This window comes from Canis lupus, chromosome 2 (assembly GCF_011100685.1).
Source record: "Canis lupus familiaris isolate Mischka breed German Shepherd chromosome 2, alternate assembly UU_Cfam_GSD_1.0, whole genome shotgun sequence".
In the NCBI taxonomy this organism is placed as follows: domain Eukaryota; kingdom Metazoa; phylum Chordata; class Mammalia; order Carnivora; family Canidae; genus Canis; species Canis lupus.
This window is the reverse complement of record NC_049223.1, coordinates 66,854,989-66,880,384: the sequence shown is the minus strand read 5'-3', so window position 1 is coordinate 66,880,384 and position 25,396 is coordinate 66,854,989. Positions and strand designations below refer to the sequence as shown.

Here is a 25,396-nt window from a genome sequence, read left to right as displayed (position 1 = left end):
AACGACTGAATCTAGGGGCAATGAATTAAAAAAAAAAAAAAAAAACCAGACCAAGTAATTTCAGAAACTTAAACTAAATTTTTTAGTATAGGATTCATTTCTTGAAAACATGTTTCCAGCCAAATTATCTATCTTTATATGGGTGAAGAACTGTCAGCTAGATTATAATGCTGACACTTGGGTCTATGCAATTTCAACTCTGACAACCAAGAACTGTGCAGCTTCTTCTTCACCCTGAACTATAACAAATAATCATCAGTCAATATTACTATTGTCTCTCAAACAGGTTAAATTTTATACTATTCTCTTTACACACAAATATTATGATTAGAAAAATATTCTAAATAATCCACTGTTCTGAGATGAGAAAAAAAACATATTGATTACATATAACACTCAGGAACTTATTCAAAATTAACTTGAAATGAATCATAGTCCTACATGCAACAGGTAAAATTAGAAAATTTACAGAAAACAGGAGAAAAATTTTTGTCCTTGGTTTAGGCAAGGATTTCTTAGATATGGCACTAAAAGCATGATGAGTAAAAGGAAAATCTGATACACTGGACTTCAGAATATTTTAAAACTTTTGCTCTTCAAAGGAATCTATAAGAAAATGAAAAGATAAGCCACAGACTGAGAGAAAAGTTTTTCAAATCATGCATCTGAAATAAGATTCATATTGATAATATACGAAGTCCTACAACTGAAAAAACAACCAGGTTTTAAAAAAATGGACAAAGAATTGGAATAGATAGTCCACTAGAGAAAATACTCAGACGGCATAAAAATACAAAAAAAATGCTCAGCATCATTAATCATATTGGAAATGAAAATAAAAGGCAAAAAATATACTACTATACACTCAACAGAATGATTATAACAGAAAAAAATCACAATATTAAATGCTGACAAGGATGTGGAGAAATTGGAACCCCCATATACTGCTGGTAATAACTTAAAAAGATACAGCCACTTTGGAGAGCAGTTTGGCAACTTCATAAAAGCTAAGCATAAAAAAAAAAGCTAAGCATATATTTACCATACAGACCTAGTAATTTTACTCCTGGTAATAATAATGGAAAACCGAACCCATATGTCTACACAGTCTTTTAACCAAATTTTCATAGCAGGATTATTCATAATAGCTGCAAACTAAAACCATTCTAAAATGTTCATCAATGGGTGACAAAGGATAGTATACTCAATGGAATCCCACTAAGTAATAAAAGGATCAAGTTACTGATACATACTACACCCTGAATAAACTTCAGAAACATGATGCTAACTGTAAAAAGCCAGAAATACTTTATGATTTCATTTAAATACAATTTCTAAAATAGGCAAAACTATTTAGACAAAGTAGATAAGTGACATGAGCAAGATGGCAGGCTAGGCACCTCCAGGCTTTTATTCCCTCAAAGACATACTTAAAAAACAAAAAAAAAACTCCAACCAACCAACCAACCAACCAAAATAACCACAAGCAGAAACTTACAGAAACAACTCTGACAGAAGTCTGAAAACAGTCAAAGGTGACAGCAACCAGAAGTCTGACTTTATTTATTATTTTAGAGAGATGGGGAGGGGGTGAAATAGAGAATCCCAAGCAGGCTTCATGCCCAGGGTGGAGCCCACTTTCGGATCCAATCTCATGATCCTGAGATCGTGACCTAAGCCAAAATCAAGAGTCAGATGCTTTAAACAGCTGAACCACCAAAGTGCCTTGCAAATTCTGATTTAAAAAAAAGACAAGTTGAAAATGGTAGGAAAAGTTTGTGGTACTTCTACTTGTCCATGACCTACCCCTCTCAGTGTGACAGAAGTGCTGAAACAGTGATGGTTTTTATTCCCAGTGTGAGATCCTGAATCCAGAGTCAGGAACCGATCTTATTTGCAAATTATTGTATATATCTATTTTAACCTGTCTAGGGGTTCCCTGAAAGACAGATGAAAGAAAGGTCCTTGTGGGTTTTTGTTTAAAATGAAACTCAGGCCAGAAAAGCAGTGGGTACTGCTCAAAAACACTGCAAGGACCACAGATGTGTTGGGCAAGACACAATTGGCTGCTTAAGTCCTGGAACAAAAATCTGAAAGACATTCTTTGTAAAATTTAAAAGTATCTGAGGTAAGGGATGGGGAAAGTGATTGATTTAGAAAGCCACATACCTTAGAAAGATCTGAAATAATCCAAAGTTTTCACATTGGGCTGTTCCATAGACTAAGTAGAAGCCTGGCTATGTTTTATGTTTTGAAGGAAAGACCCAGCATAGGGCCAATATGCAAAGAGCTTGTTGTTTTTATTTAAAAAAAATTTTTTTTAAAGCTCCTGGTATTCAAGGACATCTCTGTCAAACATTAGAAGAACGTGAGCTGAAGATATAGAGACTTCATTGAGTGTACAAGACAAGGAATACAGTCTTTGTGAAAAGTTTGGGAAAGTACCTAAATAAATGGGAGTCCTTCAGACTAGAACTTTGGGATAGGGTAAGAATCTGATTTCCAGAGTTACCACATTATAATATTTAAATATCCAGCTTACAGCCAAAAAATCACAAGGTATACAAAGAATTAGGAAAGGACAGCCCATTCCAAGAAACAAAAGTACTGGATGGAAACCATTCTGAGGAAGCGCAGACAGACTCAGTAGAGACACGTTAAATTGTCTTAAATATGCTCAAGGGCTAAAAAACAAAACCAAAAATGGGAAAAAAAACAAAAAAAGACTAAAAAGAAAGCAAAAATGACATAAAAATAAGTTGAGAATATCAATAAAAAGATTACAGAAGGAACCAAATAGGAGGCATTTTGGAACTGAAAAGGAAAATAACTGAAAAGTTCACTAGAGGAATTCAACATTAGGTGCAATAAGGAAGAGAGTATTTTATTAAAAAGGTTTTATTTATTTATTCATGAGAGACACACAGAGAGAGGCAGAGATGTAGGTAGAGGAGAAGCAGGCTCCCCATGGGGAGCCCAGTATGGGACTCAACCCCAGACCCAGGTCACAGCCCTGAGCCAAAGACAGATGCTCAACTTAACTGAGCCACCCAGGCATTCCAATGAAGAATAGTTAACTTCAAGACAGAAAAAAGTGGCATCAAAGTCCAAAAAAAGAAAAATAAACATGAGAAAAAGTGAACAGAGCTGAAGGCACAAGAGGGAAACCATCTGTGGATTATATCGGTATTATGGAAGTGTCAGGAGAGAGAGATAGGGAAGAACAGAAGGAAATATTTGAAGAAATAAATGGCTAAATACTTCCCAATTTGAGGAAAGACATGAATCTGAAGTTTAACAAATTCCAACCAGGACCCTCTCAAGAAGACCCATACCAAGACACATTATAATGAAATTGTCAAAAGCCAATGATAAAGGGAAAATCTTAAAAGCAATCAGAGAAAAGCAACTCATGATGAATAAAGGAAAGCTATTAAAATTAACAATCAATTTCTCATCAGAAACCATGGAGTGGGATAACATATTTAAAACATTAGAGGGGCACCTGGGTGGCTCAGTCATTTAAGCATCCAACTCTGGATTTCAGCTCAGGTCAGGATCTCAGGGTTGTGAGACCAAGCCCCACGTCAGGGGCTCCACACTTGACACAGAGCTTACTTAAGATTCTCTCTTTCCCTCTCTTTGCCCCTCTACCTATCTGTCTTCAATGTGCTCTCCTTCCTCTCTCTAAAAAAAAAAAAAAAAAAAGGAAAAAGGAAAAATAAAAAATAAAAACACTAGGAAAAAAAAATCACCGTCAGCCTTGAATTCTATATTTGGTAAAAACTATCCTTTAAAAGTGAGGGAGATTTAAGATACTTCCAGATAAACAAAAGCTGAATGAGTTTGTTTACATCAAACCTGCTCTCTGAGAAAAATGAGAGAACATTAGACAGTAACTCAAAGCTGTATGAAAAAAATAGAGTTTTTGGTAAAGGGTAAATACCTGGGTGTGATATAAAGGGCCACTAGTTTTATTTTTTTATTTATTTTATTTATTTATTTATTTATTATTTATTATTTATTTATTTTTAGGCCACTAGTTTTTTTTTTTTTAATTTTTATTTATTTATGATATGTCACAGAGAGAGAGAGAGAGAGGCAGAGACACAGCAGAGGGAGAAGCAGGCTCCATGCACCGGAAGCCCAATGTGGGACTCGATTCCCGGGTCCCCAGGATCGCAGCCCTGGGCCAAAGGCAGGTGCCAAACTGCTGCGCCACCCATGGATCCCTAGGCCACTAGTTTTAAAATCTTTTTTAGTAACTCCAGTTTTTATTTCCTACTGATTTAAAAGACAAATACATTAAAACAATTATACACATATGTTATTGAGCATGCACTGTGTAAACATGTAATTCGGGACAGCAAAAATAATGGGAGGGACAGAGCTGTATGTGGGTAGAGGTTTTGTATGCTACAATGTTAGGTTGGTTTTAATTCAAATTAGATATTATAACTTTCAGTTTTTTCTTTTTAAAAAGACTTATTTATTCTTGAGAGACACACACACACCACACAGAGGGGCACAGACACAGGCAGAGGGAGAAGCAGGCTCCACGCAGGGAGCCCGACACGGGACTTGATCCGGGTCTCCAGGATCACACCCTGGGCCGAAGGCAGCACCAAACCGCCGAGCCACCCAGGTTGCCCATAACTTTCAGTTCTTAAATGTAATCCCCATGGTAACATAAACACACAAAAATCTACAGAATCTATACAGAAGGAAATAAAAGAATCAAAACAGTCACTACAGTCAACTAAACACAAAAGAAAAGAGAACAAAAAAGCTAAATGACATATACAAGACAAAGAGCATAATGGTAAAATAAAGTCCTTTATGAGTGGGTAACTTAAGTTCCAGGGATTAACCTCTCCAATACAAAAGGCAGGGACGGACAAAATGGATAAAAAAACCCAAAACAAACAATAAGAAACAATAATAAAAACACATCTAAGTATATGCTGTAAGAGACAGTATAACATCCAGATACAAATAAGTTGAAAGTGAAAGGGTTGAGAAAGATATTCCGTGCAAAGTAACCAAAGTGAGCTGGGGAGAAAATATCCTTTAAGTCAAAGATGGTTGAAAAGAGACAAATGAAGACATCATATATATATACACACATATAGTATGTACACACATATACACATATGTGTAATATATATATATATTATATATTTTTGAGAGAGAGAGAGAGAGAAGGGGGCATACTTGGGATGCACCCTCAGACCATGACCTGAGCTGAAATCAAGGAGTTGGATGCTTAACAGCTGAGCCACCCAGTGTCCCCAAGAAGATATTATATATTGAAAAAAAGGTTAGTTCACCAAAAAGATATACTATATATAAACATATTCACCAAACTACAGAGCCCCCAAATATATGGAGCCATCATTGACAGAACTGAAAAAAGAAAGATAATTCTACAATAGTTGGAAACTTCAATACTCTACTTTCTAGACAGAAGAGTTAAAAAATGAAAAGGAGGAGTTAAACAACACTAAAAAAAAAGCACTAAAGAGAAATGTACAAAACATTCTAACCAACAATGGGAGAAATATACATTCTCAAGTGCATACAGAGCATTATCCAGGATAGATGATGAGTTAGGCCACAAAACAAATCTCAATAAATTCAAAAAGACTAAAATCATAGAATATCTTCTCTGTTCACAATAGAGTGAAGGTAAAATCAATAGCGGATGGAAAACAGAAATATTCACAATATGTGAAAATTAAAGAGGCCTAGTTTTAAACAACCAATAGGTCAAAGGAGAATCACTAGGGAAATTAGAAATATACTTAAGATATGAATGAAAATGAAAACACACAAAACCAAACCTATGGGAGTACAGTGAAGACAGTGTGCAGAGGTAATTTATATCCATAAATAAAATGTGTACCTTAAAAACAAAGATCTCAAATCAATAGCTTAAGTATATGATTTGAGGATAAGAAAAAAGAAAACTAATCCTCAAATTAAGAAAAACAAAGAAAATAACTAAAGGCTATTTTGTAGATAAAGAAACTAGAGGTCAGAAAAATAAAAATCAAAACTAAAAGTTGCTTTTGAAAGGATCAAAAGAATTGAGAAAACTTTAGTGAGAACAAAAAAAAAGGAAGATGTAAATCACTAAAATCAGATATGAGAGTGAGTGCATTATTTCTGCCTTCAGAGAAATAAAAGGAGGTATAAGAGAACAGTTTGAACTTTTGGCAAAAATCTGATAATCTAGATGAAATTAACAAATTCTGAGAAATACACAAATCACCTAAACTGACTCAAGAACAAACAGACCATATCATTAAACCTATAATAGTATAGTGATTGTATCATTAATCAAATACTTTACAACTAAAAAGAGTCAAAGCAGATGGCTTGTAAATTTTACTATATTTACAGAGTTAACAACCAAATTCTCAAACTCATCAAAACAATAAAAGAAGAGGGAACACATTTCTAAGCTCAGGCAGAATTACCCTCATATCAAAGTCAGATAAAGAAATCAAGGAACATTACAGATCAGTATTCCTTATGATTTTTTGTGCAAAATTTCTCAACAAAACACCAAGAAACAAAATTCAACAGCATATTAAAATGATTATTCAACATGAATAAGTGGGCATTATGACAGGAATGCAAGGGAGACACAACATAAGAAAATCAATTAAGGTTAAATACATCATAGTGACTAAACAAAGAAAAAAAGATCCACATGATCATCTCATGTGACACAGAAAAGGCACTTCATAAAATCCAACACTCTTGATAAAATATTTCAAAAATTTATGAATAAAAGGGAACTTTCTTGATAAAGGACATTTAAGAAAACCCAGAGCTAACATAATGGTGAAAACTATCCCCCCCAAGTTCAGGAACAAGATACCCACTTTCATCACTGTTATTCAACACTGTACAGAAGTTTCTAGCCAGAGCAATTAGATAAGAAAAGCAATTAATAGCATTCAAATTCAAAAGGAAGAAATTAAACTATCTCTATTATAGATATGAAGCTATAATGGAGGGATACCCCAAAGGATTCTCAAGAAAGCTACTGGATGTAATAATGAATGAATTTAAGGGAGTTGCAAGGCACAAGATTGACTTCAGAAAAACTGGTTGTGTTTCTATATACTAACAATCAATAATAATCAGAATAATAATTTTGACACCAAAAGCAAAGGCAAAAAAAACTAGAAATAAGCAGGGAGGATACATCAAATTAAGAAGCTTCTGTGCAGCAAAGGAACAATCATCAAAATGAAACCATAGCAGATAGAAAAAAATTTTTTTTAAGTCATTGTAACCACAATTAACAAAATAGATTATGGCTGTCTGTGGCTAGGGGTATGGATGCAGACTGCTGCCTATGGGCATGAGGAAACTTTTTGGGTTAGTGGAAGTATTCCAAAATTAGGATTGTGGTCATGACTGCACAACAGTATCATACTTTATTAAAACTCACTGAACTCTACACTTTTTAAAAAAAAGATTTTATCTATTTATTCATGAGAGACACAGAGAGAGAGGCAGAGGGAGAAGCAGGCTCCTCCCCAAGGAGCCCAATGTGGGACTCGATCCTGGACTCCGGGATCATGTCCTGAGCCAAAGGCAGACATTCAACTGCTGAGCCACCCAGGCATCCCTGAACTCTACATGTTTAATTAAAATGGAAACTTTCATGTCATGCAAGTTATATTGCAATAAAATTGTTAAAATTTTAAAAGACGTTAATATGGCAGATTCCTCTCAAAGGAATTATTCACTAAACATTTACTAAGTGTTATTGTGTGGCACCAACATCCTAAACACTGAAGTATAAATATGAAAAGTTATTCTGGGTAAAGTGGGGGGAAACAACTCATAAATAATTTGCAAGGGTACAGCAGGTACTAAACAGAGAAGGTATAGCAGGAACACTCGGAATTGGCAAGTCCTCTAACTTGAACTCCATCTGATATATACCGCCTCAATCAAATATAAATAAGTACCTTATTTATCCATCCAGCAAACACTTTCAGAGAGTCTATGATGTGCAGGTACGGTGATTAGTTTGTTAAGAATAACTATTAAAACCCTGACAAGGAGTAAGGTATAGGAGGGCAAAAGAGAAGGAAGGGTGATGCCAGCAAGGAATGTCCACAAGGCTTGGAAATGGAAATAGGAAAAGGAGTATGATATATTTGGGCAATTGTACACAGATTAGTGTGTACGTAAAGTTTTTGTGTAGTTAAGAGAAACTAGACCTAAAAGAACCTGCTGTGCCAGTGAACACTGGACCTTATCCTAAGGGTACGGGGAACTTTTAAAGAATTTTAGTCTTATTATTTATTTTGGGGCACCCGCTAGCTCAGTCAGTTAAGCATCTGACTCCGATTTTGGCTCAGGTCATGATCTCACGGTTGTGAGATCGTCTGCATCAGGCTTCTGTTTGAGAGTCTCTTCCTCTCTCTCTGACCCCTTGCCTCCCTGCTTGCATATGTTCTCCTCTTCAATAAGTAAATACATATTTAATTTTGTGTAGAAGTAGCATTACAAAGTGGAGAATGGTTTGGAGAGGCACAAGAATAGAGTTGGAAGATCAGTAATCTTTTAGTAAGCTAGGAGAAAGAAGAGATAAAAGAAGTGTATCCGTTAAAAGGACAGTTTAAAGAAATATGAAGGAAGTAAGATCCATGTACTTTGGTGGTTTGAAGACTATGACAGTGAAAGAAAGTAAAATCTTAGGAAGATATTCTAGGAGGAGAGGAGAAAGAAGAGAAAGGCTGTACTTATTTATTTAAAGATTTTATTTATTTATTCATGAGAGACAGAGAGAGAGAGAGAGATGAGAGAGAGAGAGAGGCAGAGGACACAGGCAGAGGGAGAAGCAGGCTCCATGTAGGGAGCCCGACGTGGGACTCGATCCCGGGACTCCAGGATCATGCCCTGGGCCGAAGGCAGGTGCTAAACTGCTGACCACCCAGGGATCCCCAAGAGAAAGGCTTTAAAGAATGAATTTGTATTAGGAACTCCTCTCTTATATCTTTTGGAGAATATATTGAATAAAGAGAATATTAAACTATAAGTAAATGATCTACAATATTATTATTGCAGCTCACATTTATTCAGCAGCTGAACCATGTGCAAGGCACTAAAGCAACTAAAATATCATTTTATTTATGTTTCTCACAAATGTAGTTATAATCCCATATTATACGGAGATAATAGTTGGTTAAAGAGTTTGAGTAACTGGGGATCCCGGGGTGGCTCAGTGGTTTAGCGCCTGCCTTTGGCCCAGGGCGCGATCCTGGAGTCCCCGGGATCGAGTCCCACATCAGGCTCCCGGCATGGAGCCTGCCTTCTCCCTCTGCCTTGTCTGTCTGTCTGTCTGTCTCTCTATCATAATTAAATAAATAAATCTTTAAAAAAAAAAAAAAAAGAGTTTGAGTAACTTACCCAGAACTGAGTGTTGAATCTAGATCCATGTGAATCTAAAGCCTAAGACAAATCTTTAATAGCAAAATAATACTGTTATAAGTGATTTGTAATAGATTTAAGATAAAATACAAATTATACTTTATAAGTCCTCAATTACTTTTAACAGTTTTTGATTGATTTCCAAGTGTCTTACATACAATGCACTATGTTCCTATTTTCTGTTGCTCCCACTAATCATAAAATATACCCAGTTTTAGAACTTGTAGCTTATATTGCCTATAATAGATTCACTTCACTTCAGTCCTAAAGACATATGGACTGAAAGTAAAGGGATAGAAAAAATTTTTCCACACAAATGGTATGAAAAAAAAAAAAAAGCCAGTGTAATAATACTTATATCAGACAAAAAGACTTGAAAACAAAGACAGTAGCAAGAGATCAAGGCCCTACATAATGATAAAGGTAACAATCCAACAGCAGGATAGAACATATAAGTATTATGTACCCACAAGTGGAGCACCTAATACATAAGCAAATACTAACAGAGCTAATGGAGAAACTGACAGGTAATATAATAGAAACAGGGGACTTTAATAACTTACTTACATCAATGGATAGATTATCCAGACAGACAGAAAATCAACAAGGAAAGAGTGTCTTTGAATGAAGACACATAAGGCTAGATGAACAGTGCATCCAAAACCAGCATAATACACATTTTTAAAAAGTGTGCATGGAACAATCTCTAGGATAGATCAGACTATATTAGACCACAAAACAAGTCTCAATAAATTTAAGAATGAAATCAAAACAAGCATCTTTTCTGACCACGACAATATGAAAACTAGAAATCAATCACAAGAAAAAAATCTAAAAAAACACAAACACATGGAGGCTAAATACATGCTACTAAACAATGAATGGGTCAAAGATAAAATAAAAAAGGAATGAAACAATTCATAGAGACAAATCAAAATAAAAATACAATGGTCCAAATCTTTGAGACTAGGCAAAAAGTAGTTCTATGAGGGATGTTTATAGCCAATAAGGGTTTCCTCAAGAAACAAAATCTCAAACTATCTAAAACCTTATACCTAAAGGAGCTAGAAAAAGAACATTAAAGCCAAAGCTAGGGCAACCCAGGTGGCTCAGCGGTTTACCACTGCCTTCAGCCCAGGGCGTGATCCTGGAGACCCGGGATCAAGTCCCACGTTAGGCTCCTTGTATGGAGCCTGCTTCTCCTCTGCCTGTGTCTCTGCCTCTCTCTCTCTCTCTGTCTCTCATGAATAAATATATAAAATCTTAAAAAAAAAAAAAAGCCAAAGCTAGTTAGAAGGGAGAAAATAATGAAAATTAGAGCAGAAATAAATGAAATAGAGACTAAAAAAGCAATAGAAAAAGATCAGTGAGACCAAGAAAAAGGCTTTTTGAAAATATAAAATTGAGAAACCTTTAGGCAGATTCATCAAGAGAGGACTCAAATAAATAAGAAATGAGGAGAAGAAATAAGAACCAACACTACAGAAATATAAAGAATTATAAAAGAAAATTATGAAAAATTATATGCCAACAAATTGGACAACAAAGAACTAAATTCCTAGAAACACATAGCTTTCCAAAACTGAATCAGGAAGAAAAAGAAAATTTAACAGATAGATTACTAGTAATGAAATTGAATCACTAATCACAAAACTCCTAACAAAAGAAAAGTCCAGGTGAATTACACCAAACACTGAAAGAAAAATTATACTTCTTTTTCTCAAACGACTGCAAAAAATAGAAAAGGAAGGAAAACTTATGAGCCCAGCATTACCTTGATACCAAAACCAGACAAAGACACTAGAAAAGGAAAGAAGTATAGGCCAGGATCTCTGATGAACACAGATACAAAAATTTTCAACAAAATATTAGCAATTGAATTCCGTAATACATTAAAAAAAAACCATGCAGCACAATCAATTGGGATTTATTCCAGGGATGTAAGAGTGGCTCAATATTTGCAAATCACTGAATGTGATATATTACATTAACAAGAGCAAAAATAAAAACCATATGATAAAGTCAATAGATGCATAAAATGCATGTGACAAAATATAAAACACATTTATGATAAAAACCCTCAACAAAGTGGGTTTAGAGGGAACGTTTCTCAACACAGTAAAGGCCATGTATAAAAACGCCACAGCTAACATCATATTCAATGGTGAAAAACTGAAGGCTTTTCCTCTAAGATTAGGAAAAAGATAAGGATGTGCATTCTCACCACTTATACTCAACATAGTGCTGGAAGTCCTAGCTGCAGCAATCAGACAAGATATAAAAGGCATCTGAATTGATAAAGAAGAAGGAAAACTGTCACTATTTGCAAATGACATTATACTATGCATCGAAAATCCTAAAGACCTCACCAATAAACGATTAGAACTGATAATTCAGCAAAGTTGCAGAATAAAAATTAAAATATAGAAACATGTTATATTTCTATACACTAATAATAAAGTAGCAAAAGCAGCTATTAAGAAATTATCCCATTTACAAATGTAGTGAAAGAATAAAATATCTAGGAACAAAGTTAACCAAAGAAGTGAATGATCTATACTGTGAAAACTATAAGACACTGATGAAAGAAATTGAAGACGACAGAAACAATTGGAAAGATACTCCATACTCATGGATTTGAAAAATTAGTATCATTAAAATGTTAACACTACCCAAAGAAACTTACAGATTCAATGCAATCCCTATCAAAATACAAACAACATTTTTCACAGAACTAGAACAAACAATCCTAAAATTTGTAAGGAACCCCAAGACTCCAAATAGCCAAAGCAATCTTGAGAAAGAAGAACAAACCTGGAGTCACCATAATCTCAGATTTCAAGATATAATAGAAAGCACAATCTCAGATTTCAAGATATATTACTCAAAACAGTATGGTAATGGCACAAAAACAGACACAAATCAATGGAACAGGATTAAGAATCCAGAAATTAACCCACATCTATGTGATCAATTAATCTATGACAAAAGAGGCAAGAATATGTAATGGAAAAAAGACAGTCTTTTCAATAAATGGTATTGGGAAAATCTGATGGCTACATACAAGTAAATGAAAATAACCATTTTCTTGCAACATACATATGCAAAAAGAACAAACTCAAAATGGATCAAAGACCTAAATGTGAAACTTGAAACCATAAATTTAAAAGAAAACATTGGCAGTAATCTCTTTGGACATTGTGTAGATATGTCCCCACAGGAACATAGGGAACAAAGGCAAACATAAACTATTGGGACTATATCAAAATAAAAAGCTTTTGCACAACAATGGAAACCATCAGTAAAACAAAAGGGCAACCACTTTAAAGGGAGAAGATATTTGCAAATGATAAATACGATAAGGGATCAGGATCCAAAATATATAAGTAACTTATGCAACTCAACATCATATAATAATCCAATTAAAAATGGGCAGAGGACCTGAAAGGACATTTTCCAAAAAAGATATCCAGATGGCCAAGAGACACATGAAAAGAGGCTCAACATCACTATCAGGCAAATCAAAACAACAATAAGATATCACCTTATACCAGTCAGAAAGGCTAGTATTAAAAGAACAAGAAATAACAAGTGTTGACAAGGATGCGGAGAAAAAGGAACCCTTGTTGGTGGTAATGTAAATTGGTGCAACCATGTGGAAAATAGTATGGGGATTCCTCAAAAAATTAAAAATAGAAATACTATATGATCCATTAATTCCAGTACTGGTTATACACCCAAAGGAAATAAAAACAATATTTTAAAAAGATATGTACACCCTTATGTTTACTACAGTATATTTACAGTAGCCAATATGGGAAGTAACCCAGGTGTCCAAGAGATGTGGTGTACATACACATACTACACATACAAAGCAATATTACTCATCCATAAAGAAGAGTGAGATCTTATCATATGTGTATAGAGGGACCTAGAGAGTATGGTGCTAAGGGAAGTCAGATAAAGACAAACAGTGTAGGATTTCACTGATATGTAGAATCTAATGAACAAACCAACAGAAAAACCCAGACTCTTTAATATAGAGAATAGGGGTGCATGGGTGGCTTAGTAGGTTTAAGTGTCTGGCTCTTGATATCAGCTCATGTCTTGATCTTAGGGGGTCATAAGTTAAAGCCCCGCAAAACGAAAAACATTATGGGGGGGAAGGGGGTGGGACAGGGAGGAGGGAGAGAGAATAAATTGGCTCCCAGAAGGGAGGTGAGTGGGAGTATGGTGAAATAGATAAAAGGGATTAAGAGGTACAAACTCCCAGTTATAATGTAAATAAATCACAGAGATGAAAAGTACAGCACAGGGAATACAGTCAATAATACTGTAATAATGTACAATGACAGATGGTGACTATACTTATCATGGCAAGTATTCAATAATATATAGAATTTTTGAATCTATGTTGTATACCTGAAGCTAATATAACATTGTATGTCAATTATGCTTCAATAAAAACAAAACAAAAGCAACATATTCCCTCTAATGGGGACCTGCAACTATTAAAATAATTAATTAAAATAAATAATAATGAATTTAATTTTTAAAAGCGGCAGCTTATTTTGAAAAGATTATATGAGATGTAGACTTAATAAAGATTTTAAAAAAGATTTTATTACTTATTCATGAGAGACACAGAGAGAGAGAGGCAGAGACATAGGCAGAGGGAGAAGCAGGCTCCACGTAGAAAGCCTGATGTGGGACCCGATCTTGGGACTCCAGGATCATGCCCTGAGCCAAAGGCAGATGCTTAACCACTGAGCAACCCAGGCATCCCCTTAATAAACATTCTTAATGCAGGACACATATAAGCCAATGATTCAAATGAAGACTACCAAATCAAAGGAGAACAGAAAAAGAAATCATTTGTATGATATGAAGCAAAAAATTCTTGATTTAAAAAATATGAACTAGGGGTGCCTAAGTAGCTCAGTTGTTTAAGTGTCTGCCTTCAGCTCAGGTCATGATCCTGGTGTCCTGGGATCGAGCCCCACATCAGGCCCTCTGCTCACTGGGGAGTCTGCTTCTCCCTCTCCCTCTGCCCCTGCTCTCTTCCCCCTCCTTCATGTGTGCTCTCTCTCTCTGATAAATAAAAAAAAATCTTAAAAAAATATGAACTAAGAGAGAACATAAAGAATTTATATAAGAAGAATGTGTTTGAATAAACATAGAGAAATCTTGCTATCAAAGGATGAGTCACAATTTAGAAGTGAGCCAGTTTCAAACACTAAGTAATATGGACATGTGGCTGAAAATCATAAACAAGTAAGGGGGAACAATCAAATCAAAGGGAGAGCAAGGAGCTTATTTCTAGGAAATGATCTCCCACAAGTACTCAGAAAATTAATATTGAAATGACTTTATACCACTAATAACTAGAAATTTATTATACTTGATAAAGATATCTGAAAAGCTGTGTTATTTCAGGAGATATTAATATATGGTGAGGGTTGTTTGTTTATTTATTTTTAGATTTTATTTATTTATTCATGAGACACACAGAGAGAGGCAGAGACACAGGCAGAGGGAGAAGCAGGCTCCCCTCAGGGAGCCTGATGCAGGACTTGATCCCAGGACCCCAGGATCACGGCCTGAGCTGAAGGCAGACACACAACTGCTGAGCCACCCAGGCTTCCCTATGGTGAGTTTTTAAATCAAAACCACCAATCTTTATGTTGATTTTTTTCTGGAATCCGTAAGCATCCTATATTGTAGAATCACTGATTATGTGTGTGTGTGTGTGTGTGTGTGTGTGTTGGGTTCTGCACTGGGTGTGGAGCCTACTTAAGATTTTCCCTCTCCTTCTTCCTTTCCCCCCTACCCCTCCCTCAAAAAAACACAAAACAACAACAACAACAACAAAAAAAACCAGCTTGTGAGACAGAGCCAAGGACTGTGTGTCCCAGCTTGGCCATTTACTAGCGCTGTGCCCTTGGGCAAGTTTTTTAACATCTCTGAACTGCTGTTACTACATCTGTATAAAGAAGATAAATAAAACTGTTCACCTCAGGAGGGTTGGGGAGAATTGTTGTCAATGTAAAAGAGTTCCTGCCAAATAATAAGTACTTTTAAGTACTATGAAAAAGTAAACAAACATTTGGAAAATACTAAACTCTTAAATCCTTAAATGTTGCTGAGTAACAAAAATTTGAAACTTTCCTATGATTAAATTAAGAATACATTAGTTATATGAGGTAATATGATGATAGGCAGGGGCAGGTTAAGTACACATAATGTCCATTCATCTCTGCATGTAACAGGGAATGAAAAAGAACTGACTTGCTATTTTGTTCCACAGGAACAGAACAAGAAAATGGGATCGCATTTTGAGAGCCACTATGGGAATGGATTGCTCCAGACAAAGGATAACTAGCAAAAGGCACTTTCATCCATCCACTATCCATCCACCATCTACCTAACTATCAATCCATTCGTCCAATCCATAAGTCAACTCTTTAGTGCGTAAGAGTTAATTAAGCAAAGAAGAGTGGTCTGTGTACCTACCTACATCCAAAAAGTACATGTTTGCTTTTGCTTATCAGCAGATGGGGCATTTACACAGAATGAAAAGGCAGTATTGCAGATGGAAGAAAATGGGGTTGAAATGAAAACCTAAGCTGTTTGAAAATGGAATAGGACATTTAGAAAAGGGGTGGCACTGGGACCTTCATAATTTATTCTCATGCTTCTTTATTGCTCTGATAGTAGGGGATTCCCCTCAAGTATAATATACCAAAGAGGAATAAATTTCAATGTCTTTCCTCTTTTCTAGGCTGTATTTATCTAGAAGCCCTAAGAACAGGCAAGATCCTGCAATAATCACTTTCCTTGTGCTATGGCAATCAAATAAGGAAGACAGAAATGCCTGGTGAACATCACAGGGCAGTTATATGGGTTGCTCCACTTATCACTAGGGCAAGATTAGAGAGACAAGTGCTCCAATTAAGTTGTGGGTTATATTAGATAAAGTAATAAGAATATTACTTGTTAAATTACAAAATAGCAATGTAATAATGTAAAACTAATTATCCTACAGAATTTTTAAGTACTTTAAATTTAATATCCAAAGAGTCAATTATACATTCTAATACCTTGAGTCATTTAAAAAAAAAAAAAGGAACAGTGTAGTTTTGAGACTATAGATCATCAGAGGTATAACTTTACTAAAAAACAACAACAACAACAACAACAACAAAATCAGAACAAAACAGAACTCTTACCTAGAAAGGCAAGAATCTAATATATATACAAACTTGTACATATGGCTCCAGGAATTTAGGGTCCTAATTTTTCCTCATGCTTGTATATCTTAGAAGAAATGAATACAGCTTTAATGCTGCTTTAAATGCTGAGTATGTATAAAATCAGGACTCTGAAGCAACAATTTTATAATTTGTGTATAAATTACCATTTCCAATCAAAAAGCATTCAAAATATTTTATCAGAATCACATCTGGCATCCATGACTCACCAAGATAGATGCCTCAGTCTTTGCTAGAAAGTAGAAACTCGGAGAGTAATCGCTTTTGCTATGGCAACCACTGCAGTGCAATTGCCACAGTGACATGGAATGGAACAAACTGGACTCAGAATATTCTAAGAACATCTAATTACTTTATGTTCCACATGGCAATGTGTGCATATGATATATTTCAGTTTTACCAAAAATTTATAACAATATTGTCTTTAGTGGGGTAGGGGCAGGTCAAGTGGAGGGAAACAAAGGTCTAGCAGGTTAGAGAGAAAACTGTTTAAATTAGCTGATTTTACTTTGATCATGTCCGAATAAATTGGCACTAGAAAGACCCCCAAAATATTGAGAAGCTATACAAATACTGTAGTTTGTTCCAATGTTAAATAAAATAAATACTACAGATAATATATATTGTCAGAATTCAGGAATTAGAAAAACAGACATATGAGGATTAAGAATAAAAATTTATAAGGACCCAGAATGTATCCTAGAATCAGCACCCATCTATTTTAGAGATTCAGAACACATTTTAGTTGAAGCACTTAACTTTAATCAAAATGAGCAAAAGTAAGTTAGATCAGTCCTCATCATATAAGTGACACTTAGAAGTTCTGTTTAGTAGGATTATGGTTAAAGATACTTAAGACCTAGCTGAAATTTGGGTTCAATTCTTAAAAAGCAATTAGTTAAATAAATTAGAATATATTTTCATTTAATTAAATTATTGATTATTCACAATGTGACTGGCACTGCTCCAGGCATGAAATATAGTAGTGAACAAAACACATCAATGGACTATATTCTAGTGAGAGTATATGAGTAAAATGCACAGTATGTCAGATAGTGAATAAATGCCATGGAGTAAAATAAAGAGGGAAAGAAGATAAGCGTGCTGCAGGGGAGGGGGTAGAACTTACATGGAGTGATCAGGGAAGGTCTCCTGGATAGGGCAATATTTTAGCAAGACTAGAAGGTTATTAGGGAATGACTCATGAGAAATAGCTGGAGGAAGAGCATTCTACAGAAAGGAATGAACAAAGGCAGGAGCAGCCCTCAGCGGAAACTATCTATGCCTGGCCTGTTTGAGGAACACAGAGGCCAGTGTGGTTAGAATATAGTTCTATCTCAGTGAATGGTGTCATCATCCAGACAGTTATTCAAGTCCCAAACCTAGAAGTCATCCTTTCTTCTTCTCTTCCTTCTAACATCCAATCCATTAGCAAGTCCCATCAACTTTGTCTCCCATATCTAAATATGACCGCTTCTCTTATCTTCTATGATTGCTTTGGTTATTCTTTTGCCTGGTTAACTGCATATCCTCTTAACAAGTCACCTTGAAGCTTTCAATTACACCTAGAATTAAATCTAAACTCTTTACCTATCTAGGTCCTCAAGGCTCCAAAGACCTGGTCAAGTGCCAGTCTTCTTTTTGTTCCTTTCAACATTCACTTAGGTGTTATCTTTACATGGAACACTTTCCAAAGACCTCTTGTGACTTCATTCAAGTCTTGGGTTAAATATGATCTCCAATCAGCTATGGAAAATAGCCCTTCTTACCCCCATTACAGTACTTTATTTTCATAAAGCTCTTACTACTTTCTAAAAATGCCTTAGTAATTTAATTATCTTTTCCCCCCTCAATTGAATTTAAACATCAGAGCAGGGTTCGTGTATCCTTCACTTGTGTATATGCCAGGCAGCTAGGATAGAGCAGTCCAAATAGAAGGCACTCAAAAAAATATTTTTTTAAAAAATATTTTTTGAATAGATTAACATCTTGTACATCTTTCAGCATAAAAGAGGAAGAAAATTGAATGGAACAGCTAATTACCATATAATTTTAAAGAATAAACTATTTGAACTAAAATGTCTATATCATAAAATTCAAAGAAGTACAAGTATTATATGTTTCAAATTCCTTGAATCCAGGAATTATATCTAATTTGTCCATACTCCATATATTAAAGTATTCTATATTTGTATCTACTTAATAATTTTCACTGGTGACGAAGGTGCTATGGTAGTATATTTAAGAGAGAGTTTCTGAAACCTGAAACATTTCTCTGAATTCAATTGTCAGTGTCACCTTCTTGATGAAAATACAAATAAAGCTACTTAAAAGAGCAGCCAATTTCCAAGTATAAGAAACAAATAAACTCTACTATTAAGTCTTTGGAACAAAAGATAGCTTTAAATGACTCATAATGAGACCAAGCCTAGAAAACATAACACCCAAAACTTTTCCCTATCCAGTCTCTCTTGTAATAATAATTGTCATCTGTCTATTTGAAGGCATTTGAATTCCAAATATTTTTTATAAAAGATAATATGAACATTCAATTCTCCATTAGCATTCAGGCTAAATATGAAATTCAAATTTCTGAACATGGCTCATCTGATTTACTTTTATTACAAGATAAAGGACTAACAAGAAACTTTTAATTTGACAGACTGTTATTGAGTATACCTAATTGTGAAACAAGAGAAAGTATAAATACCATGTTATCTTGAACTAAGCATTTCAGTTCTACTATGGTAGAATTTAATTTGGAATTAAAATCTAAATTTTTTCCAAGTAGCATATAGACTTCATAAAATAATTTGATTTGGTGGTTTCCCCTTTTTTCTCCTTCACTTTAAAAGACATGATTGATTATTTACTGGGTTAGGCAATGGGGATACTCAATTGAACATGACGGGGTCTCAACCATCAGTGACACCACCTATGTTAATAACTTTGAAGGATGATCAAGTTTTATATTTTCATCAGCCTCTTTATTTCTTATAAAATTATTTAGATGACCTGACTGACAATTCCCAGGCTTCACTAACATGCTAGGCATTTTTCCTTCGCTTCAAGAATAAAGTGTCATCTCCTTATGATAATCTGATATATATGATATAGCATCAGGTTTAGATACATAAATTTATGTATTATTAGATTTAAAATGATTCAAGCTATAGAAAATGCTAACACTCTATTAAAGCTTTCAATTTAACTTTTAGTTTTGTGGCTCTTTATTAATTTCTACTACATCTGTTATTGTATACAAAATTAATGTTTTTTCTTTAAGTCTGGTCATAATACTTTTTTTTTTTTTTTTTGGTTATAATACTTTTTGATAGGTAAAAAGTACCTTATTTTTCTTGACTTTTTGTCCTATGTAATTTAATAGAGAGATACCACCTTATCTGTAGAAATTCTAGAATATGGTATTTTGACCTAAAATACAGTTTACAAGAATTATACAGTATAAGACACAAAATGTGTTTTCCAGAAGATGACTGCTTAACCACTGGAGGCATCTATGGGTTGGAGATCTAAGCACCTCATCTGACAGTAACCAGTAGCAGCCACTATTTATGAGTTGATTTCTAAGGCTCAGAGATTGCTAAAGAGTTCTGCAAATTATATCTTTTGGGTCACTAGTGCCCTTTTAACCTGTAAATGCAAACGCTTTTTCTTGTCATAATATTGTCAGTGGCTTTGAACCACCTTTTGGCCCTTTTTATCTTATTTTTCTGTCAAGCTATTTATACTCTCTTCCTTGGAGGTCTCATTTGGGTCTTGACATCTTAGCTTTTGGAGGATTTTTTTTTTTTTTCTAGAATTTTTATTTATTTATGATAGTCACACAGAGAGAGAGAGAGAGGCAGAGACACAGGCAGAGGGAGAAGCAGGCTCCATGCACTGGGAGCCCGATGTGGGATTCGATCCCGGGTCTCCAGGATCACGCCCTGGGCCAAAGGCAGGCGCTAAACCGCTGCACCACCCAGGGATCCCTGGAGGATTTTTAAGCTTGTTTTGCTTTATTCCTGAAGCTAGGCTTCCTAAATGTTTCAGGAATGTTCCAGCTTTGTTGTCTTACTAGTATAATTAATGTGATGACTCTGAAGTATCTCTAAAGTATTCAAACAAGCTTTCTCTTCTAATTACCTATCTCTATGAAGCATGGTAGAGAAAATAATTCTTTTAGTCACTCAGAGGCTTTTTTTTTTAACCTCTCTAATGTCAAATCAATGACTAAATTTACTGATTCTTTCTTTGCAATGTTTCTCACACTTGTCCCTCCCATTTATTGATGTAGTTAGCACATGCTTTTACCTCTTCATGACCTGCCCTATCTCCTGACTAGTTTCTATCTCTAGAAAATCCAGTACTTTTTAAAACTTTAAATCTGCTTCTCTTTTGATATAAAAATCTCAGGCGTATCAGAGATTCTAATAATTTTCCTCTGAATTCCTATTCCATGTCCAAGAAGCAATATCTTCTGCATATCCTACCAGACCAGAAGATTTTTACTTTCTGAAGTTAATTTAAGAAGGTATTAACAAAAAGATGTTCAAAATTGTTCTGTCTTCCCATTGCTTTCAGAGAATAAAATTAACATTTGCTTATCTGCTATAATTTGGTAATCCAGTGTGTTCCAGCTGATTTTTGTATGTTTTTATATTTTTACAGAAACTCTATTCAAGCCTTAAGTGGTTTATTCACTAGTCACTAATTACACCCTGTTTTCATACCTCTACATATTTTTTAAAAAAGATTTTATTTATTTATTCATGAGAGACACAGAGAGAGAGAGAGGCAGAGACACAGGCACAGGCTCCATGCAGGGAGCCTAACGTGGGACTCAATCCCAGGTCTCCAGGATCACACCCTGGGCTAAAGGCAGCGCTAAACCGCTGAGCCACCGGGGCTGCCCACCTCTACATATTTTAAACCAAACCTCAGGGATCCCTGGGTGGCGCAGTGGTTTGGCGCCTGTCTTTGGCCCAGGGCGCGATCTTGGAGACCCGGGATCGAATCCCACGCCGGGCTCCCTGTGCATGGAGCCTGCTTCTCCCTCTGCCTGTGTCTCTGCCTCTCTCTCTCTCTCTCTCTCTCTGTATGACTATCATAAATAAATAAAAAAAAATTAAAAAAAAAAAACAAAAAAGCCAAACCTCAGAGTTGTTTCTTTCTTTTTTTTTTTTTCAGAGTTGTTTCAAAGTCTAGTCCAATACTCACCTCTTCTGTGAGCCTTCCTACCCTTTCACGGCCTAAAGTGATTCAACTTGGCACAATACTTTGCATCATGTCTATGGCATTAGTTCCATAATTAATAGTGAAATACAGCCTAGTTTCTCTTATATTGTGGCAGTTGTTTCTTTATTCTTGTGCTTTTTACAAATTTTGCGCTTTTGTTTTCCCCATTAGACTATACAATTCTTAAAGGGAAGGATCTTACCTTAAAAATCTGTGCTTTCTTACATGGCATTCAGTACAATACTTAAAACATGACAGGTCTAACTTTTGCATTTTATCTGTAGGAGTTAAAGATCTTCTTAAAGTACATTATGTTCTCTAAAGAAGTTGTTCACTCAACTCAGAGGATAGGTTCAATTATATACGAAGTTAGAAGTACTATGCCAAAAAAATCTAATGACACTTTAGGTACATACTTTTTTTCTTTCTTGCTCACTATTACGCTTCCATAATTTACTATTTCATTATTAAATCAATATATTAATCTAACCACATAACAGAAAATCTGAGGAACATGGAATAATATGATAACCTGCTTTCACATAACCATCATTATCAGTTTCATCTATTTTTTTCTAATCTGTTTTTTAGATGATTACATTGTGTAACATATTGTTTTTTAGATGTTACATTGTGTAACATATTGTTCTGCTCTTTTCTTCTATCATTTTCATTGGCTGTATAATATTCCATGGAGTTTTATTTAGCTGATTTCTCAAAGAGTATTTCTTTGTCTTATTAAAGAAATAAGTAACATAATTATATTTAGCTTGGATAATTATTCTGCTGCTTTTTTGGTAAAGGCTCCTGATGTGTGAGATTTTCAACCATCCTACCTACCTCCCTTTGGCTATAACTAGAATAGCCTAAATTTGAAGTAGATTTTTAAAAATCTGTAATAAAATATTTTATGTTAGCAGCTAAATATTTCATCATAGCTGTAAAGCAACTTCTGTTCCTAGGCAATTTAAGTGAGCTGGGGGCCATTTAAACCCTCCTTTCTGGTACAAGATTCTTCCCGTAAGTTCTATTTATTCAAGCATGTGCTTTTTAAAAAAAAAAAAAACAACACAAAAACCCAATTTTACCCATTTGGTAAATAGCGAATTTCTGAAATCATGCTGACTTCCTGGCTGTCAGTCCCTTCTCCTGACTTGGTTCTAACAGTGTGTATGTGTGCTGTGTGTAGGGAAGGGGAGTTGAGGGTGAAGGATAGGATGCAATTCACAGATGTATTCAAGTGTATAGAAATATAATGAGTTACCACCTCACACCAGTGAGAATGGGGAAAATTAACAAGGCAGGAAACCACAAATGTTGGAGACGATGTGGAGAAAGGGGAACCCTCCTGCACTGTTGGTCGGAATGTGAACTGGTGCAGCCACTCTGGAACACTGTGTGGAGGTTCCTCAAAGAGTTAAAAATAGACCTGCCCTACGACCCAGCAATTGCACTGTTGGGGATTTACCCCAAAGATTCAGATGCAATGAAACGCCGGGACACCTGCACCCCGATGTTTATAGCAGCAATGTCCACAATAGCCAAACTGTGGAAGGAGTCTTGGTGTCCATCGAAAGATGAATGGATAAAGAAGATGTGGTTTATGTATACAATGGAATATTACTCAGCCATTAGAAACGACAAATACCCACCATTTGCTTCAACGTGGATGGAACTGGAGGGTATTATGCTAAGTGAAATAAGTCAATTGGAGGACAAACATTATATGGTCTCATTCATTTGGGGAATATAAAAAATAGTGACAGGGAATAAAGGGGAAAGGAGAAAAAACGAGTGGGAAACATCAGAAAGGGAGATAGAACATGAGAGACTCCTAACTCTGGGAAACAAACTGAGGGGGGGGGAAGGGGAGGTGGGCGGGGGGGGTGACTGCGTGATGGGCACTGAGGGGGACACTTGATGGGATGAGCACTGGGTGTTATTCTATATGTTGGCAAATTGAACACCAATAAAAAATAAATTTACAAAAAAAACCCAAAAAAACAAATGTATAGAAAATGTGCATTTTGTATATATTAATATTCAAAACCTTATTAAATGTCATCTGCTTTTTTGGACTCATTAGCAGTCTTGTTTTTTGATAATACCCAACTAAAAATACATGGACTTTAACAATTTTGTTAAAAACAAGGCACTTTATCATACAAACCACAATTATAAGACAAGTAACTTCAATTTCGAGGTTCTTAACCAGAGGTTAGGAGAGGTATATGTGCCCTCTGAGCATTACATAATGCATATATACTTTTTTTTCTAGAGAGAGACTTATAAAAGGATTTGTCATTAATCCAGCTAATTATGTCAGTCAGCAAATTAAAAGGAATATTTTCATATATTCTATACTTATTTATTTATTAAAGACACCAGAAATCTGCTCAAAATCAAAGTAACATTCAACATAATGAAACTAAAATACAGTACAACACAGAGATGTATGTGGATGTTTCCAACAAATAACACTATTAAACCTGCTTTAGATGCCTTAGGATTTATTTTATCTCTATGACACTGAATGATGGGTTGATTTTGATTCAGTCAACTGAGCAAAGAGCAGTGATAACAATAAAGCCAGTTAAGTCTGATGAAAAGATTCATATTTCTTGTGATCTTACTCTGTGCCCAACACTGTGCTTTACTCACATTCTGTCATTCACTGTAGTCTTGTGAGGTGCATATGATCAACACTGTCATTTTATGGATGAGGAAACAGGCCTCTGAACATGGTGACATGTCATCTGAATTCTGAGGAACAGGCTGAGGTGTTTATTGGCCGAATGAAGAAAAAGTAGGAGGGGAGTGAACTTTAAACTCTTCAGTGTTGGTCATCTAGACTACCTTCCCATCTAATACCAAAATCCTTTTTAATAATAATTGAAAAATGGTGAAAGAGCCATACATGTTTTGGAAGTTCCTAACCAATGTGAACTTGACTTATAGTATGGAATTTTATGGCAAACAGATTCATGTGTCCTCATGTGGCAAATTCCTTGATGTTACTTTACTGCTCTTTGGGATTAAGAGGTAAATAAAAAAATGTTCTTAGTATTGAAGTTTCAAGAGGTCAGGTTAATTCCAATTTTTCTTTTTGGTTCCATAATCTAGATGTATATGAAGACTTCACAACTACTTGGTATTCTCTAGAAAAGCCTCAATAGACTTCCTTGTTTTGCATGTTACTCCTGCAAACAGGAATCTTTTAAGTTCTAATTATACTTTAAACATAAATGTCATAAATTGCTCCTGGTATTAAGGAGCTGACCGCTTACCACATATAATATTAGGAAAGGCATCTTTTAAATCTTTAATAGTTCTGAAGATAATAAAATTATATTCAAGTAGAGGAAATTAAGATGACTAGGTTAGAGACAGGGGTAGAATTTGAAAGATGAAAAGAATCTTAC

The 25,396-nt window shown here is 35.1% G+C and overlaps 1 protein-coding gene across 2 annotated transcripts in view; it reads right to left on the bottom strand.

Moving 5' to 3' along the window:
• The window catches only part of ITFG1 (integrin alpha FG-GAP repeat containing 1), a 174,711-nt gene that overhangs the window by 54,198 nt on the left and 95,117 nt on the right, over window positions 1–25,396 (bottom strand). The gene's annotated exons all lie outside the window — the stretch shown is intronic.